The sequence below is a fragment of the Abrus precatorius genome, unplaced genomic scaffold, assembly GCF_003935025.1.
Source record: "Abrus precatorius isolate BTA unplaced genomic scaffold, Abrus_2018 Scaffold6, whole genome shotgun sequence".
In the NCBI taxonomy this organism is placed as follows: Eukaryota; Viridiplantae; Streptophyta; class Magnoliopsida; order Fabales; family Fabaceae; genus Abrus; species Abrus precatorius.
Window position 1 is genome coordinate 3,146,945 of NW_020874406.1, and position 19,612 is coordinate 3,166,556.

General features: G+C 33.3%; 1 non-coding gene across 1 annotated transcript; it reads left to right on the plus strand.

Annotated features, from left to right (window-relative positions):
* Positions 1-2,240: 2,240 nt before the first annotated feature.
* LOC113870582 lies at positions 2,241-2,347 on the plus strand. The gene has a single exon (XR_003505603.1). It is a non-coding gene; the product is annotated as a small nucleolar RNA R71 (small nucleolar RNA).
* Positions 2,348-19,612: the final 17,265 nt, after the last annotated feature.

The window sequence follows — 19,612 nt, forward strand, 5'->3', positions numbered from 1 at the left end:
TCATGCTTATGATGTAAAGCTTTCTCTCACAAGTGCGACTAAATGCACGGCCATGTATGAGATGAGCATAGGCGTGCTTTCATATCATAGCTCAAAAGTGTGTGCGAGAACAATCAACTCAGTTCTTGCAATCTTTCAATATGCTTATTCTTTATTCTAAAAATAACAATAGCAAAATTAAAAAAAACAAAAGGGAATAAAATTTAAATAAAATAAAATAAAAGACATAAGTTGCCTCCTGGAAGCGCTTGTTTAATGTCACGAGCCTGATGGTCCTGGTAAATCAAGGTGGGAAGAAGGCATGAGTCACAGAGGTGACTCCCTTGATATGTAATTGTCTCCCCAGCAGCTTTGCCTCCCTAACACCTATTACATTAGAAAAATTATTCATAAGATGAGGATTAGAATAAAGAGAAGAAAATTTAAGCTTCGACTTAGGAGGCTTATTAATGGATGGTTTAAGCTTTTGTCTTTTCTTCTTCTTATATTGCTTCCTCCTTGGCCTTCTTCTCATGGTTCCATGCTTCACATAAATTGGAGGAGGAGAAGCAACATTCACAGTGCTCACAAAGTGACAGGACTCTTGGCTAGAAGGGTACTTGAAAGAATTGAAAACTTGAAATATAACTTCTTCATCATCTAGTCTCAGTGTGAGCTTCCCTTCTTGTACATCTATGATGGCCCTAGTAGTGGCCAAGAACGGTCTCCCTAGTATGATGGAAACATCATCACCTTCCTCCATGTCAAGTACCACAAAGTCAGCAAGAAACATAAACTCTCCAACTTTTACAAGTACATTCTCTATTATGCCTTTAGGGTATGTGATCGACCTATCTGCCAGCTGAAGTGACATGGAGGTTGGCTTAGGTTTATGCATTCCAAGCTTCCTAAAAATAGAATAAGGCATAAGATTAATACTTGCTCCTAAATCACATAAAGCCTTATCAATATGAGTTTTTCCAATTGTGCAAGGAATAGTAAAACTTCCTGGGTCCTCAAGCTTAGGTGAAAGCTTCTTAAGGACTATAGCTGAGCACTCTTAGGTGAGCTTCACAGTTTCATGTGCTCTCAACTTTCTTTTATTGGTCAAAATCTCCTTTAAAAATTGAGCATATTTGGGCATTTTGGAGATAGCATCAATGAAAGGCATATTGATGTGCACTTTGCCAATAAGTCTAAGAGCTTGTGGAACTCTTCATCATAAGGAGGGTGACCTTGCAACCGCTGTAGGAAAGGTATCTTAGGCTAATAGGGCCTTGGCTGAACAAAAGGCTCTTCCTTCTTTTCTTTTTCAGGCTCTTCGCTTGAAGCACGGTCTTACTCATAGTGGTGCACAGCCGTGCTTTGATCACTATCATGGACGTGCTTGTATAAGCATGGTCATGCTTCAATTTCAGTAGGGGCATGCTCATCAATAAGCACAGGTGTGTATGTAGAATCAACATGGGCGTGCATGTGCCTCTGTTCTGCGATTCTTGTAATTTCTTTCCACTTCTAAGGGTAATGGCATTGCATTGCTCCCTTGGATTAGGTTCAGGCTGAGATGGCAGTGTTCCCATCACTCTTTGACTCAAAAGGTTCGTAATTTGCTCCAATTGTGCACTCATCTTAGAAGAGTTGGCTTGTATTTCAGATATGACCTCTGCAAACCTCTTATCAGTTCTCTCAATATGTTGGTCCAATTTAGATTCAAGCTTTGTCATCCTTTTATCAGAGTAATGCACATATTGCATCATTTGTTCTTGAAAGTTAGACTGGGATCTAGGAGCTTCTTTCCCTTATGGTCTTGTTCCCTAACTTTGCATATGAGGAGGGCGATAAACATTTGAATTTTGACTTCCAAAGCCATTCCCCCAAGAGTTAGGAGGATTACTCCTCCACCCTGAACTATGATTACCCATGAAATTTGTCTCCTCTTGCTTAGATTCTGGGCTTGTAGGAGCTCTTACAGGTTGGTCTTGGGCCTTCATTAAAGATTCTAGTTGCTTTACAAGGGCTGTCATTTGGTTCATTAGTGGGCTGCTACTCTCTGCTTGGTAGACTGGGGCGGTCTCTTCCTCTTGATGTCGTAAGAGTCAGCGGTGTCTCACTGGAAGCTAGAAGATGTCATCTCATCTATTAGCTTGTATGCATCATCTAGATATTTTCTTATGAGGGACCCTCCTGTTGCGGCATCAATCGTAGCCCTGGTGGTGATTGATAGGCCATTGTAAAAGATTTGCACCTGTCTCCATGTCAAAAAATCATGATGAGGATATCTCCTCAAAAGCTCTCCAAAACGCTCTCATGCCTCAAATAAGGATTCTACTTCATATTGTTGGAAGCAACATATCTCCATCATAAGCTTAGAGGACCTTGATGGAGGAACGTACTTTACCAAGAATTGTCGAGTGAGATCCTCTCAAGTTATGATGGAATTAGCTAAGAGTGAGGAAAACCATGTATTCACCCTTTCAGATACTGAGAAGGGGAAAAGACGGAGTCAAATAGCATCGTTGGAGACTCCATTGTATTTGATGGTATCTGTCAATTGGAGGAACTTTGTCAGATAAAGATTGGGGTCTTCATTAGGCATGCCTCTAAACTGTATGGACTTTTGGACCATAGTTATGAGTGTTGGTTTCAATTCAAAATTGTTTGCCTCCACATTAGGGGCGGTGAGGCTTCCAAGGGTGCCTCTAGCAGTAGGTGTCATGTAATGTTGAATTGATCTTCTTCCCTCTGCCATTCTTTCTGCTCTCACTTCTTTTCTTTGTCTACGAACTGTTCTTTCAATCTCTGGATCAATTAAACAAGTTGTAAAGCACTTAGAAAGAGTAAGCATACATTAAAAGAAATTGTGAAATAATAATAAAAATTAAAATAAAATAAAAAAAAATTATAAAATATAAAAGAAAAATTTAACAATAAACAAAACAAAATTAAAATAAAATAAAACACAAATTGCTCAAATCAATTAAATTTGATATTTTCTTAATATTGAAAAATCAATTCTTGGCAACGGCGCTAAAAACTTGTTCGGAGGGTAAGTGTACCCATCGAGAAGTAATAAAGGGTTCTTAAATTAAGTTCCCGAAATAGCGTCCTACAAGGATTGTTTTCCAATTACTAAGAATTTTCTCATTCAATTGTTTAAGCTTCAAAGGAACAAGATTAATTAAAAACAAGAATTTATAAAATCAATAAAACTAAGAGCAAGGAATACAATGCACGTCTTGGTTAAACTTATTGGAGAGGAACCTAGGGCATATGGTTTTCTCATTCAATTCTTTATGTTATTTTTCTATTTAACTATAAATCTGATTTCCTTGTGATTACCAATCATTCATACGAATACTATTAATACTCAATGGTCATGCAATATTAATACTCTTTTCTCTAAATTAACATCCCCAATGATCATGCAAGACATAAATTTAAGAAAACTTAAGGAATCTATGAACTTGTTAATTTAATAACAATTAGAAGAGAAAGATTGGTTTGGTCCACCTAATCCTTCGTTTCGTTTTACCCTATAGATCTATTAATTAATCGAGGTACGATCGCCTGATGATATAATTAATTAGGATTAAGAGATAAGCACAATAGGATAAAATCTAATCATGAAACGGAAATCAAATTTAGATTCAAACGTCAAAACTCCATAAATTCATGAACAATAGTTCCCATAACCCTACCTATGGACTTAGTTACTCATGCTAAAGAAAAGAACTAAAACAATCATAAACAAAGCCATAGTCAAAAGAAATATCAAACTAGAGTATGAGATGTGTTTCCAGTCTTCAAGTATGATCGCTTAAAGCACCAAGTCTCGCCAAGCATGTGTCAAGGATCCCGTGCAAAAGAGACAAGATCAGATGTATTCTAGAGCCAAAGCCAAGATAAAAATGGTCCCCTTTACAATGCCTGAGATCTCTTTTTAATAGGGTTTGAAAACTCTAAAGATTCTTCATAATTGGGCTTCTCATAGATTAGCACGGTCGTGCAAGGCCTTAAGCACAACCGTACATGGGCTCAAAGCACCCTGTGCTTGTTGAAAGGGTCTGGGCGTGCTGACTACTGTGAAGCTCTACTCTTCTATCAATTTTGGCCCAAAACACACCCAAAGTATACTTGTGGCATCTTTATACCAAACTGCATAATTAATATATAAATTAGTATAAAATCCAAATAAAATAAAGGTCAAATATGAATATATGGACTGTAAAAAAGGGCCTAATTACAGACTTATCAGACGTCATTGAGGTTAGGCTACTGGCTTATAATCTTGCTCCATGTGTATCTTATGCATACAGTATGAAAGACTGATTCTCTTCAAATCTGCTAAAGTCCACCCAATAACACCTTCATTGGCCTTGATCACCTCAACCAATTGATTCTCTTGCTCCTTTGGCAACTGACTGCTAATAATGATTGGCTTCCTACTATCACTCTCCAAAAAGACATATTTCAAGTAAGATGGTAGTTGCTTCAGTTCTAACTTCACATGTTGCTTTTCTCTTCTTCCTTCAAATCTTCTTGCAAATGCGCACTAGTAGAAGAACGTTCACCTCTATTCAAGTTGTCAATATAATCTTGCACTGCCTTATTTATAATCTCATCTAACTCCTCATTAACATTGAACAAACCTTTTTCAAGTGGTAATGAGCTCCTAAGGTTGCCTTGAGCTTCCAAGTACACATCATCCAGTACATCAACTATAAAGCATTCTTTGGTACCTTTTGGAAACTTCATTGCTTCAAACACATTAAAAATAACCTCATCATTTTGAACTGTCAACTTCAACTTTCCATCATCCATGTCAATAATAACTCGAGCTATCTTCATAAATGGCCTGGCCAAAATTAGAGGAACCTCTGCATCCTCTTCCATATATATGATTACAAAGTCCACTGGGAACATGAACTTGTCCACTTTAACTAACATGTCTTCAACTATACCATGTAGAAATTTTATTAATCTATCTGCTAGCTGTAAGGTCACCCTTGTAAGGTGTACCTCCACATCTCCAATCTTCTTCAGCATGGATAAAGGCATCAGATTGATACTAGCTCCAAGATGTAGAAATGCCTTCCTTACTGATAAATTTCCACTAGACACTGGAAGAGTGAAACTGCCCTAATCTCTGGATTTCTAGGGTAAAGACTTCTATATAATAGCACTACACCCTGCTTTAAGTTCCACAGTTTCTTCTTTAAAAATCCTTCTCTTCTTGGTCAACAAATCTTTCATGAATCTAGCATATGTGGGCATCTGTTCCATGGCTTCAGCGAAAGAAATGTTAATCTAGAGCTTCTTCACAATATCCAAAAACCTTGCAAATTATCTTTCTTTTTCTTTCTTTGATGGAGCATAAGGGTAACGTAGGTCTTTGAAAGGAATTGTACAAATTACCTCATTGCCCTTCTTCTTACTCTTTTCTTTTTCTACTCCACTCTTTTCTTTCAATTCCTCTTTTCATTTTCTCTTTCACTCTCACTCTTATTATTTACATCCTCACTTTTATTGCTTTTTCCATCTTTCCTCTCAATCTCCTTCTCAACCTCACCACTCTTCTCATTTTCTTTTTCCTCCTCACTTAACTTCTTCTCACCCATACCAACATCACTTCCTACCACCTTTCCACTCCTTGCTCCTTAGGGTTGGATTGGCATTGCTTCTTGGGGTTGGTTTGAGTGTTTGCTGAAAATGGTCCTCCAAACTTATCAGCCAATTGTTTGGCAAGCTGACCCACCTGTATTTCTAGATTTTGAATGGAAGCCTCTATATTCTTTTGGTAAGTGATGGATAGCTGCATAAACTGATTCAATGTATCCTCCAATTTGTTGGTCCTTTCATGCATAGAAGGATAAGAAACTTGTTGATGTTGTTGTTGTGGTGGTCGTCTATTAGAAGTACCAGCTTCATTTTTCCATCCATAGCCTTGATTGGTGTTGGCATTATTCCTCTAGCCTTGATTTTCCTGCATGATATTGTTAGCATTATAATTATGGGAATTAAATTTATCTCCTCTTGATTGATTTCTGATGAAACGATATTTAGCTACTCGTCATGCAAAAGATTGTCGTTAATCCTCATCAAATATGCAAAGAAATGAATGCAGTACTAGGGTGTTATCCTAGGTCGTCTCCAAGGAATTTTTGGTTGAGAACATACATCGAACAAGTGTGAACATGTATTTTAAAGCAAGTAAATTGGGGGGAGGTTTGTCAATTTTCGGATTTTAAATAAGAACGAAATGTAAATTAATGAAATTCAATCAATTAAAATGAGTAATCCCTAGTCAAGCAATGAGTTCTATCATTATTCTTCCAAATGATTCAATAATCCCCTTTCTTTCCCTTAAATTAAGTTAATCTAACAAGCGAAGACTAACTTTAACATCCCAATTAAAATTAAGTATCTTAATGGGCTCCAATCTCTATCCCTAAGATTAAGCAACCTCAAGGATTAACCAAAATTAAGCAATTTTGAATTAGAATTTTGTTAGGTAAATTAGGGTTCATTAAGCAATGTTCCCTTCATGCAAATTCTATTTCCTTCAGAGATTGGGGTTAATAAATTCAAGGAAAGAAAGATTTGTATTGCAATTAATCCCAAGAATTCAAGATTCATGTGCATTGACTAGGAATTACAAGGAAGTTTAGCCCTCCATGTGGATGGGCTTCACAAAAGAGAGAAAGAAATGCAAGAACGTAAACATCATTAATGCAAATTCAATAAAAATCAAAAGAGAAATTGGAAATTAAAACCTATAGAGGACCCTTAGCTGTCACCCAAGACTCCAATGTCGTAAGAAATTATCCCAATTTGGCAAAGAAAAATTGTGTAAAGTGTCAAAAGTCCCGTACCCTAATTCCTAAAATCTATTTATAGTGGATGACATGTCACCAAAGTGTCCACTTTTGCCTTTGAAAGTGTCCACGCGCAGGATGGAAGGATTGCCGCTTCTCTGGAGTTGCCACTATTTGTGCTGAAAGTAGCTACTTTGGTGCACGTGGTTACTTTGAGAGCCCATAGTAACCAAGCGCAGGAAGGCTTCAAAATTAGCATCCCTAGAGCTTCTGGAGTTGTCACTTTTGGTCTTGATAGTAGCTACTTTGGTGCGCGTGGTTACTTTGAGAGCCTATAGTAACCACGCGCATCATGCTTCCAATTTAGCGTCCCTGGAGCTTCTAGAGTTGTCACTTTTGGTCTTGAAAGTGGCTACTTTGGAACTTTTTATGCCCAGACTTGCTGTAGTTGCCACTTTTGCTCCCAAAAGTGGCTACTTTGGGGGCAACTTTCATTCAAGGACCAAGATTTCTCAAATTTAACTTGGGCATTCTGAAAAATCATCAAGATAATTAAAATTGCAATCTATATCTATGTAATTAAATGCAAATTAACCAAAAATTAATAAACCTATGATATTTACTCAAAATGTAATTTCTATATTATTTGCACTATCTAAGTCCATTTTTTCTATTAAGGAGCACCAAAAAGGCAAGTAAAAATATAATAAAAAATGAATTCATCAATTTCCCATGTAGTTAACTTCCTCTTCTTGAGGAGTTTCTACACAGAAATCGTTAAGGTGATCTCCTCTACAAAAATCACACCTAAGTGGAGGGCTTGATTGAGCTTGAGGAAAATTTATGGCATGGAGTTGTTGTGGTATTTTATCCATTTGGTTTGTCACGGCCTCAATCTGTTGAGATAACAACTTGTTTTGAGCCAGAATTGCATTATTAGTGCTCAAGTCTATAACTTCTCTTCTTTGAGACTGGTGTCTTCCATGTTGAGTTGATGATCAAAAGATGCTAGGAATTCTATAATTTGAGTAGTTTCGTCTAGACCTACAGACATCATAGTACCCCTAGCCGCTGCATCCAATAACATCTTCACCTTAGGTTTGATCCCATTGCAAAAGAAATTATGTTGTGCAATGTCTTCAAACCCATGGTTAGGACAATTTCTGAGTAAAGACTTGAACCTCTCTCTCAGGCCTCACAAAATGATTCATCTATACCTTGCCTGAAAGTAGTAATCTCTGATTTTGCCTTGATATATTTGGATGAAGGATAGAATTTGTTAACAAATTTATTCTCCACATCACTCTAACTAGTTAAATTATAACATCCTATATTTTGATTTAAATAAAATTAGGTTTGTTAAAGTATAATTGGAATAGATTTGGATAGAATTTATTTATAAAAAAAAATAAAAATAAAAGTGAACAGTAAAATCGCCTATGAACAGTAAACCGCGTATGAACAGTGAAACCGCCTTTGTACAGTAACGATGACGTCATCAATGGCATCAGCATGACGTCATGGCTAACGTCACATCCGCGTACAGTACGCGTACAATCCGTGTAGAGTACGTGTGCACAGTGTTTCCGGCATGAACAGTTACCGCGAACAGTGTTTCCGGCATGAACAGTAAGGCAGTGAACAGTAAATTCGGCGGTGAACAGTAACTTCAAAAATTTTCTATAAAAAGGGGGTTGCAGACGAAATTTTCATTTCTTCACTCCTATCCAAGGTTCTCAAAGGTTCTAAAGTCATATCTCGCCATTTTCTCCCATACTAAACCTCCTAAACTTGGATTTTTCTTCAGATCTGTGATTCTACGTTCGATCTAAAGGATTACAAGTAAGTTTTTCTAAGTTTGAAGTTAGATTTACCGTTCGTTTCTCTTTTTCTTCTTCTTATAGATGTTCATGATGTTCTTAGGAAAACCTCCGTTCTAGAGTTAAACCTTTGGTTAAATCCTTGTAAAAGCTCTGTTTTGAGGTAAGGGGGGCTCTACTTTATCATTTCGTTATGTTTATTACTTGTATTCTCATAGATCTTGTCATGTATGTAATTATATGTGAAATAATCCCTGTTTTATGAGAAATAATCGGTGAAAAGTGAGAATAATTAGTTGTTTATGTGATTTTATGATGAGTACATGGTGAAATTGGGATATTATGTTCAAATAGGGCATGATAAGGTATATTGAGGATGGTTGATATGATTTTATGATTTTGTGATATAAAATATACGAAGAGATGGATGTTTCATGTTTGAATATATTGTGTTTTATGTAAAAATGATGTGTATTGTGAATGTGCCATGGTTTGATGTATATGATGAAAAGTATGTGGAAATATAATGAAAAATATGTGTAAACATGATAAATGGCATATGTGAACATGTGAATATGCTCAAAAAAGTATGAGATGGAAAAAGATATGATGTAAATAGTTACAGAGATACACTGGGGAAGTGGAAGATGGAGACGATATGGGATATCTTGGGGAAATGCAGGGTGGTGAGTGACATTCGGGATTGTGCACGAAATATTGTGTTCGAATGCACCACATGGCCACACACTCATTTCTCGACTTGACTCCTGACCATTACCTTTGCTAAGGGGCCGTCTATTGCATGCGTTGTATCCGTATTGCATTGGGCCATCCGACGACTATTTACATGAATGTGTAAGACCTCGAGATAGAGGCATCGGATAACTGTGGCCACAGGGCGCGGTAAGCGCGGATAAAAGTAAAAGAAATTGTGAATCTATGTAATGTAATGCGCGTTGAGATGAGAATATGCTTTATATAACCTTGTGATATGTAATGCCATGATGTTTTCGTTAATCGTGATAAGATGTGTTTTGTGAAGAATGTATATGTTATGTATGAGTGGTAGGGTAGAGACTCACCCTTACACAACATTTTTCAGGAAACCAGGATGAATAGTACCAGGCTCACAGTGCATGGATGGATGAGAACTGCTATAGGACTTAGTTATTTTGAGTTATGTAATGAATATTTTCAGTTCTATAGCGTTCTTTTGAAAATGTTGTAAAACTACTATTCCTCTTTATTGCTGATGAAAACTTTAGAATCTTTGTTTTCCTAAAGTACTTATGAATTAATGAAATTTTACTCTATGAACCTTATATCATTTCAATGTCTTTTCCTTATTAGAAAGTTTTGAAGGAAAATTTACTTTACCATATTAATTTTTATGAAAATTTATCATGTATTGAGGAAAGAAATATAAGGTGTTACATAAACTCTGGTTTGGATGAGATTGTAACCATATTTTAGCTTTTCCAATAAGAGAAAATGGAAACAATATCAAATAGATATCTTCTTCATTGCCTTCTAGGATACCCATTGTACCACAAAGCTCAAAAAAATTAAACAGATGAAAATATGGATCTTCATTATCAAGTCCAACACACTGTTGTGAGCTAACTAAGCTGAGAAAAGTTGGCTTCATCTCCATAGCTCCTGAGGTATTCAGGGCTGCAATGCTAGAAAAAATTCCTTGAGCCTTGTTGTTGAGCATAATCTCCCAAGGTCCTTCTAGGAGGTCTAATTGGTCTAGCTCTACCATCTTGATTACCTTGTCTTTCTTCAGCCATCTCTAACTCAGGAAAAGGTTGATTGGAAGAAGTTGAAGAAGATGGAACAAATAACTCTTTTTGTTTCTGGAGTCTCTCCAACTGTCCAACCCTTCTTGTTCTACTGTTGTTTCTCCTTACTATTCTCTCAATCTTAGGATCAAATTGCAATTCTTCAACTGGTGTTTTTCCTCACATACAAGAAATCTTAACAGAAGGGTGAATCCAAGAAACAAAACAACTATATATAATATAAGTATTCACAAGATTAACTATTCACAAGAATTAACAAGAATGAAAATTATTAAATATCTGTGTCAAATCCCCAACAATGGTGCCAGAAACTTGGTGATGCTTTTGGTAATAGTTGGCAAGCGAACCAAGCTTTGTTGTAGTAAAATTGATATCATCCTTAGGGATTTGATGATAATAGTGATTTTCTTTATTGTTTATATACAGAAATGGAAGGCATGGTTCTAATAATGATTTGCATGAAAATAAGTAATAGCAAATAGAGTAAAATTTAGTAGAAAACCTTATAGAAAAAAGAGATTAGATTCAAATGCACTTGCTAACACTTTATCTTCAATGAGTAAATATGATTTCAACTATCTTACTACCACATTCATTGAGTAACTTAACCAGATCCCTCAAAATTAAGTCCTAAGGTAATTAATCTTAAAACATGATTCCTCTATAATTAAGAATAACACCTTGCATTAAGAACAACAACTTGAACATAAGTGGCTAACAAACCTAAGTCTATTCCTAGTACAAGAATTTGTTAGGTGTGATGATTCAGTTTAGATTAAGAAAATGTTTCCTAACAAAATTCTAAACCCTAGTTTATAAAACGATTGATTAAGCTGAAATAAGCATTAAGATTAGAATCACACACAAGTAATGTAACTAAATATCATATAAACTCAAGAAAAAATAGAGTTAGTAGTTACATCGAATGCAATCCAAGAGAAATTAGTCACTCATGGTAAGGACCATAGCAAGATACAAAATGAAATTACAAGAAGAGGAAGAAATCAAGAAGGCTCCTTGTTCCCAAGCGATCCGTTCCCCAAGTCTTCCTTGTGCTTCATTTTCTCTTGGGTCTCTCTTTCTTTCGATCTCTATTCATCCATGTATATCTCCTTAGTCTCCCCCTAAAAATCCCCTTGTATATGTGCCTTCAAAATAAAAGAAATTTGGGATTTTTAATTCTACCGTTGCAGCTATGAATTCACGGCTATAGTTGTGGAGATCTAGATCGCCCTAATTACTTTGTCTTCTCATGGATGCAGCTATAGATTCATAGTCATGGCTGTAACTCACTGGAGTTCTCGTTTTGTTGCAGAATTTTATGGTTGCAGCTATGGATTTGAGGCTGTAGCCCTGAACTTCATATTTCCTCAAATTCTGCACAAAAAGAAAGATATTTTAAACCAAAACACTACCACTCTTATGACTTCTTGAATTAGACTAGTTTACCTACTTGGGAGATTAACATGCCCAGAATTATTTACATTTTAACCCAAAAAGAGTGCCAAACTAATGATAAAACATGAATTTCTAACATTTTTTCATTTACAAACTATAATACTTTTTTTAATTATTAAATTATTTTTTAACAATTTGCAATGTAGCTATGTGATCTCCTTTTGCTTTTTGTATTGTTGATCACATGATACATGTATAATCGCGTTGTCTTTTTTCCTAAACGTTATTATCATATGCATTAATTTTAATCTCAAAATAAATTTTCTTTCACTAAACAATTTAATCAACCAATTTCGTAAATCTTTTTTATACAACTACGTGACTTTAAGTTTTCTATTGCACCTGGAAATACGTAGGAGAAAGAATCGAAACCATCAGGTCAAAATAATTTTTCTTTTAAGATATCAATTAACATTTCAATAAATAAATTATCTTATTCTAAAATAAAAATAAGAATAATTATTGTTTAGGAGTTAAATAAATATTTTTTTAAAAAATAAATTTACACAATAAATTAAAGGTAACCATTATTTAGATGAGCGTTATAGGGTACTAATACTTTTCCTACACGTAAACTACTTTCAAACTCATTTTTGGTTTCAAAGATCATCTTTCAAAGTTTTTCCAAAATTTTCTTTAATAAACTTTGGTGTCTACTCCTGTGATCTTTTAGAAAAAGTTTTTTTTATTCTTAAAAGATGTCTTTTTAAACACATTTTTACCATATCGTTGTGACCATCCAGTTGCGACAAAGTTGACAAGAGTATGTAAGCAATTTAATGACAATTTTAAAATTTATAATAGTTTGATAAATTTTATTGTAAATAATAATTTGAAGTGTATTTGTAAAATTAATAGTTAGCTATTTTTAATTGTATTTTACATTCAATTTTAAATGAAAATTTACTTTGTTGAAAGGCAGTGTTGTCTACATTTTAAATTTATATGTGTGTAATATGAATTAAGTAAATTGTAAAGAGGTAAATCTTAGTTTTTACTCTATTTGTAAATTCAAAATTTTGAAACTATTTCATATAAATTTTTTAATACCTTCAAATCTTCATAAAAAATGAATAAAAGAAATGTAATTTTTACTTTTCTTCAATTTCTTAAGCTATAAATATAAAAATATTCTCTTTATTTTCCTTCCTCGTTATACATTATTATCTATATTGAATAAGAAATTAAGAATGTTACAGATTTGGAATTGCTTATGTTACCAAAAAGGAAAGAATTATTAAGAAAGTATGTGTGTGAAAGAGTGGCGGATATGTGTGGAATAAAAGAATTTAGTGCAAATAGTCACTGTTAAATTTCTGTATGGATAGTTACATAGATACACTAGGGGTATAGAAGAAGGAGTCAATTTTGAAAATTTGAGAAAAATATATGGTGGTAAATGATGTTTGCGAAGGTATGCACAATTTATTTGAGAGTGAATACATCACAAGGCTTCACACTCATTTTTTTACTAAACTTATGGCTATACCTTTGCTAAGGGTTGTATAACACATGTTGTATCCGTGTGTGGTAGCTATTCTGTAATGCCTTCTTTTTCATTACATAGTAAATTATGTTTTCTTTAATATTAAACCGTATTAGAATACATTTAGAAGTGAGTATGGAGGATTTTTGAAAAAAATTAGGTGCAAGAGATCTCACTCAAGCGAGGTAAATCTCGCTAGAGCCAGACTGAGCGCCTAGAAATATGATGTTGTAGGGCTATCTCGCTCAACCGAGATAGAGCTCGCTCAAGCGAGCATATCAAAAAATATTGAGCAAGACCACTGTCTGCATATCTTGGTTAGTTGAGATATTTGTTGCTCAAGCAAGATGTTCGCTGCTCAAGCGAGCTGTTTCTCGCTCAAGTGAGAGCACACGGAGCTGAGGGGTATTTAAGAGATTTTCAACATAAAAATTTTATTTCATTCCAAACTCACGTTCCTACACTGTTTTTTCTAAACTCTCTCTTCTTCTCTCTAGAGAAAAGTCTCAAAAACTCCAATTACTCTAAATTTGAGCTTGGATATTGAACATAGACGATTCTAAGTAAGTTTCGCTCAATTAAATTTTGTTTTCTTCAATCGTTTCTTGTATATTTTGTTTCTTATGAGGAAGGACTTGCTCTATTAAGACTTAAATTATTCCAATGTTGTAATAATTTTGATTAGGTCTCAAATTATAGTTGATAATAGTATATAAATATTTTAATATTAATGTTAGAATTTATAATATTTTGATAGACTTTGTTGTAAATGATGAGTTGATGTGCATTTGTAATATTTAGTAGGTAATTATTATATTTGTAATTTAAATCTGACTTTAGTTAGAAATTTAAATTGTTGCAATGAAGTTTTATTTTGATTTTAAATTTGTATATATATGTAATATGAAGTAAGTTAATTGTTTAAATGCAATTTCATTCTTTACTTTAATTAGAAATTTAAATTGCAAAGATAAATTTTCATCTCAATTATGAATGAAAATAATGTAATTTTACTTGCAATTGTGTAATTATGGGACAAATATATAAAGCTTTAAATTTTCCCTAACTTCTATTACTTTAAGATTTATAAAAATATGAAATTTTCTAATTTATTTACAATCCTTACTTATTTCAATTAAGTTTTATTAAAAATTATTTATGAAATAAAGGAAAATAATTATTAATTAAGAGCATCACATTCAAATTTCTTGTAATGTTGACATTATTTCTAGAGAAATTTCTAGAATTCTCTGTGTTTCCATATGCTTCTCCTTTGTTCTTTTTTCCTTTGTTTCATTTATTTAGATATTGTAATTTGAGCTTTGATTGAAAGAAATTTTTAATGAAGTCTTGGTCATGCCTATTTAACTTTTGCTCATAAATTTTAAGATAGCTCACGTCATTGATAAGGTAAATAAATCTTTTATTTTTTCAATAGTTGTCACATTTGAATTATATTTATAGAGAATAGTGACTAATACTTTCTTAATAATTTTTTTGTCAAGAATATTTTTTCTTGTAAGCTCTCATTTGGTTAACTATTTCTTTATTTTTGAATAATAATCCTTTAAAGTTTTAGACTTTCATTTATAATAAATCAAACTTCTTAAGAGTTTGGAGTTTTACAACACGTAACTTATCACTTCCTTTAAACTTCTCCTACAGCATAATCTATGCTTCTTTGGTTATTGTAGCACCTATTATTGTTGAAAAAATTGTATCAATCATGACTTGTAGAATAAACAAGCATTTTAAATCATTCTGCTAACTCTTTTAACTCTTTTCTTTAAGCTGTAGAAATGGCTGAAGTGTCTATTTGAGCAGCGAATCCTTCTTTTATAATATCCATAGATTTTAGAAGGTGGAATATATCTTCATTTTTATGCTCCAAAATTTATAATTTTCACTATTAAAATTAGAAATAAGAAGAGATGATGTTAAGTAGTATTATCCATGAGTTAGAAAATTTTTTAAAATAATAATAATACAAGATTTTTTTTTTTGAGATGTAATAGGATAATATTTCTACATCTAGTAGATGATAAAACATAGTTCTAGTACCATTGATGGTTTTTCAAATAGTTAGATAGAATAAATGTTAGATAATTGAAAGGGATATGGTTTATGAACTTATTGTTGTGAATGATTTAATAATTTTTGAGATTATTCTTTACAGAAATATTACACTATCTTTATATGGGATCCTATCACTACCATTTGCATCATTATTCATCATTCTTAATTGGCATAAGTTTGTTATCAATAGATTTTTGATAAGTCCATAATTAGGCCCTATTTTAGAGGTCCTATATTTATGTTTGACCTTTATTTTAATTGGATTTTATATTAATTTATATATTAATTGTGCAGTTTAGTATAAAGAGGTTTCAAGTTTATTTTGAGTGCGTTTTGGCAAGCACAAGAGTGCTTCGACCCCATGCATGGTCGTGCTTATAGCCTTGCATAACTGTGCTCATTTGGAACAAGTCTAAATAATGAAAAACTTTTAGGATTTTCAAACCCTATTGAAAAGAGACCTTCAGCTTCAAGTCTAACATCTTATCTTTTACTCTTCAATACACCTTTCAACTCGTCTCTCTTGCATGGGAACGTTAGCATACTCTTAGTGGGACTTGAAACTTCGAGCAACCGTATTTGAAGATCGAGAAATCATCTCTTTCTAGTTTGTTTTTCTTTGTGGCTTTGTTTACGATTGTTTTAGTTCTTTTCTTTAGCATGAGTAACTAAGTCTATAGCTAGGGTTATGAGAACTATTGTTCATGAATTTATGAGATTTTAAATTTTGAATCTATATTTAGTTTCTGTTAGTGATTAGCTTTTATCCTATTGTGCATAATTATAATCCTAATTAATTATATCGTTAAACGAACGTACCTTAATTAGTTAATAGATCTATAGGATAAAATGAGACAAAGGATTAAGTGGACTAAACCAATCTTTCTCTTCCAATCGTTATTAAATTAACAAGTTCATAATTATTTTATGCTTTCTTTAATTGATGTCTTACATGATCATTGGGGATATTAATTTAGAGAAAAGAATATTAGTATTGTATAATCATTGGATATTAATAGTATTTGTATAAATGATTAGTAATCACAAGGAAATTAAATTTAAAGTTAAATAAAAAAATAACACAAAGGATTGAATAAGAAAATCCATATGTCCTAGGTTCCTCTCCTATAAGTTCAACCAAGATTTGTGTTGTGTTATTTGCTTTTGTTCATAATTAATTTTATAGTTCAATTATGGTTCTTACTTAATTTCACATCTTTTAGGGTCAAATAATTGAATTAAGAAATTCTTAGTAATTAAAAATCAATCTTTGTGAGATGATATTTCAAAAATTTATTTTAAAACCCTTTATTACTTCTCAACGGGTATACTTACCTTCCAAACAATTTTCATAATAAAAAGCATGATATATAGTTGTTTCGAGCTACCATAGTACTCGTTTGAAATGTTGCATGTGTATGGATGTGAGTGTTTATATAGATTGATAGAGTTTTTTAACAGAGAAAGTTATATGTAAGGACATTTGTATTGAAACAATAAGACAATGGAAGAGGAACACACCACCAACATTAGTATTAAAACAAGTTTAACATAAGTAATGTAAGGTTATTGTAAAAAGCCTCTTATAAAATGATGTTTTGTCAAGAAGATATCTTTTGAAGTGGTGTAAAGTTGTAACGAGTAAAATGAAGGGAGCAAGAAACGCGCGAAATGCTGTTAGTCAAGGAGGACACGTGGAAGGTGATTGATAAATCTACATTTACCATAATTTTTAGTATCATATTGCTAATAAATAAATACTAAAGTGCTAAGTAAACTTGAAAATATCATAAAAATTGCATTAATATTCATAATTATGTATATAGTTTTGATTTTTAGATTTTTAGTCCAATTCTGAACAATTTGACTTAAAAATGACTTAATCCTTGTGCAGAAGCTTGAGCTGAGAATTTGAGTTGGAGATTGAAGTAAAGAAAGTAGAGGAATTGAGCTTAAAAGATGAAGAATCAAGTGTTATATGTTGGGCATAATTACTTTGAGTACATAGAGTGAACACTTTGAAGAAGAAAATTCATGAAAATCAAGAGAGTAGCTACTTCAAGTATTCAGAGTAGCTACGCAATTGAGCGCGTAGCCACTTCAAGTGCCCAGAGTAGCTATGCCCAAGGCTAATTCAGAACTGCACAGTGCGCATAGCTACTTCAAGTGATCAGAGTGGCTACGCAATTGAGTGCGTAGCAACTTCAAGTGCCCAAAGTAGCTACGCAATTAGCGCGTAGCCACTTCAAGTGCTCAGAGTATCTACGCGTGAGGATCTTCCTGTGTAGAACACTTGCGCGTAGACACTTCAACCACTTAGAGTGTCTACGCAAAAGTAACAGAATTTTAAATATCACTTCTTAAGTGTCAACTTTGGACGATTTGAGTTCTTAAATCAGTTTTAGAAGCTTCTAGAAGACCTTTGATGCTAAAACTCTCAGAGATTAATGTGTAGAAAGGAAAAAGGCAGGAAAAACCATATAAATAGAAGTTAGAGGTTCAGAAAATGGACTTTTGGTTCATTTTTGTTATTTTTTACTTTGTAACTATTTTAACTTCCAAGGGAAGTCAGAGAGAGAGATTGGAAACGACTTTCAAGCTTCATTTTTAGAAGAATCAGAGTGCATATTGGGTCTTGGAAGATGTTATCTGCTTCTTGTCTTCTTCTTCTCTTACTTCTCCTTTCTCCATTGTAATGTTGTTCTAAACCCTTTTGGTTAGGGATCTATGGATCCAGATTTGATGTTGTGATGTAATTGTGGATTGAATCTTGAGATTTTAATTGAATTGAGTATGTGATTTTGTTCTTAATGCAGTTGTGAACTAATCCTTCATTCAATTAAATTTAGAGGAATTTTCATCAATGGAAATTGAGTTTATTTCTCAGATCTGAATCATATGCCTAGGTTATTGAGATCTTAGGAATAAGTATCATGATTTAGTAATCCTATAATTTCTAAAACTTAATGCAGTATTTGATTAAATTTTACCTAAGGGATTAGGGAGATTTAATTAGGTATTAGGATTAATGAGGCAAGGAATTGTCCTTTAGTTAAAGAAGTAAAATTGATTATCAATCAATTAAAATTCTCAAGAGTTCAGAACATGATTACATTGCAATTGAAAATCTGGTGAAGTGATTCCTAACTATTTTCCATATAGCATTCTTAGTATAAAATTCATATTCTGTTTTATAGCAAGTTTATTGCCTTTTATTGTCTTGATTTCTTACTTTCACATGTTACAAACCCCTCAAATGAATTGTTTTGCTCAACTAATTGTTAAATTGTGAAGTGGTAATTGAAATAAGATCCTTGTGGACGATACTTGGGGCTCATGTTCAATTCCAAATTTTATTACTTGCTACAACTACCTAGTACACTTGCTAGTTAGTTCTCCAATTGCGTAACAGTGATCCACAAGTGGTGGCAACGAGAAGAAGCCCACGAAACCACAAAGAGAATGTGCTTTTAAGAGATTTCATACAATGAAGAAAGGAGGTTGCTGGTATGAACTTTTCTCTCTGATTTTATTCTCTCTCTCTGTCACCTTCTCATTCTCCCTCCTAATTCCTAATTTTGCTTCTATTATCATAATTCCAAATGGAATTACTAGATCGCGTGTGCTGTGGAGTTGTCGTCATCTCATTCTAAATCTTGTATTTTTTCTATTTTAGCAGCGAATCTAATTCAAATTCAGTTTCATTTTCCATTTCCATACAAAATATAGTTACACTGTTTCATTGGTGCTTTCATTGACATCAATGGCTGAGAACACACGAATGAAGGAATTACAAAATCAAGTGTCTACATTGATGAATTGGATGGAACTACAATGTGAAAGAGATCATGTGAGAGATCAAGCTTAGAGAGATCAATGTAGACACTTGATTTTGTGAGAGATCATGTGAGAGATCAAGCTTAGAGATCATGTGAGAGATCAAGATTAGATCTAATGCAGCAAGCCATAGATCTGTTAATTCAGAATCAATCTCAGCATATTGGTGGTTCAGGCTAAACTCAAGGTACTCTAGTAAATACGCCGTTGAATGCAATTATACCAGTGAAAGACATATCACTGGGATTTCCACATTTTGATGGTCATACACCTGTCTTAGAATGGATCTTTAAGGTTGAGAAAATTTTCAATTATCATAATACTCCGGATGCTGAT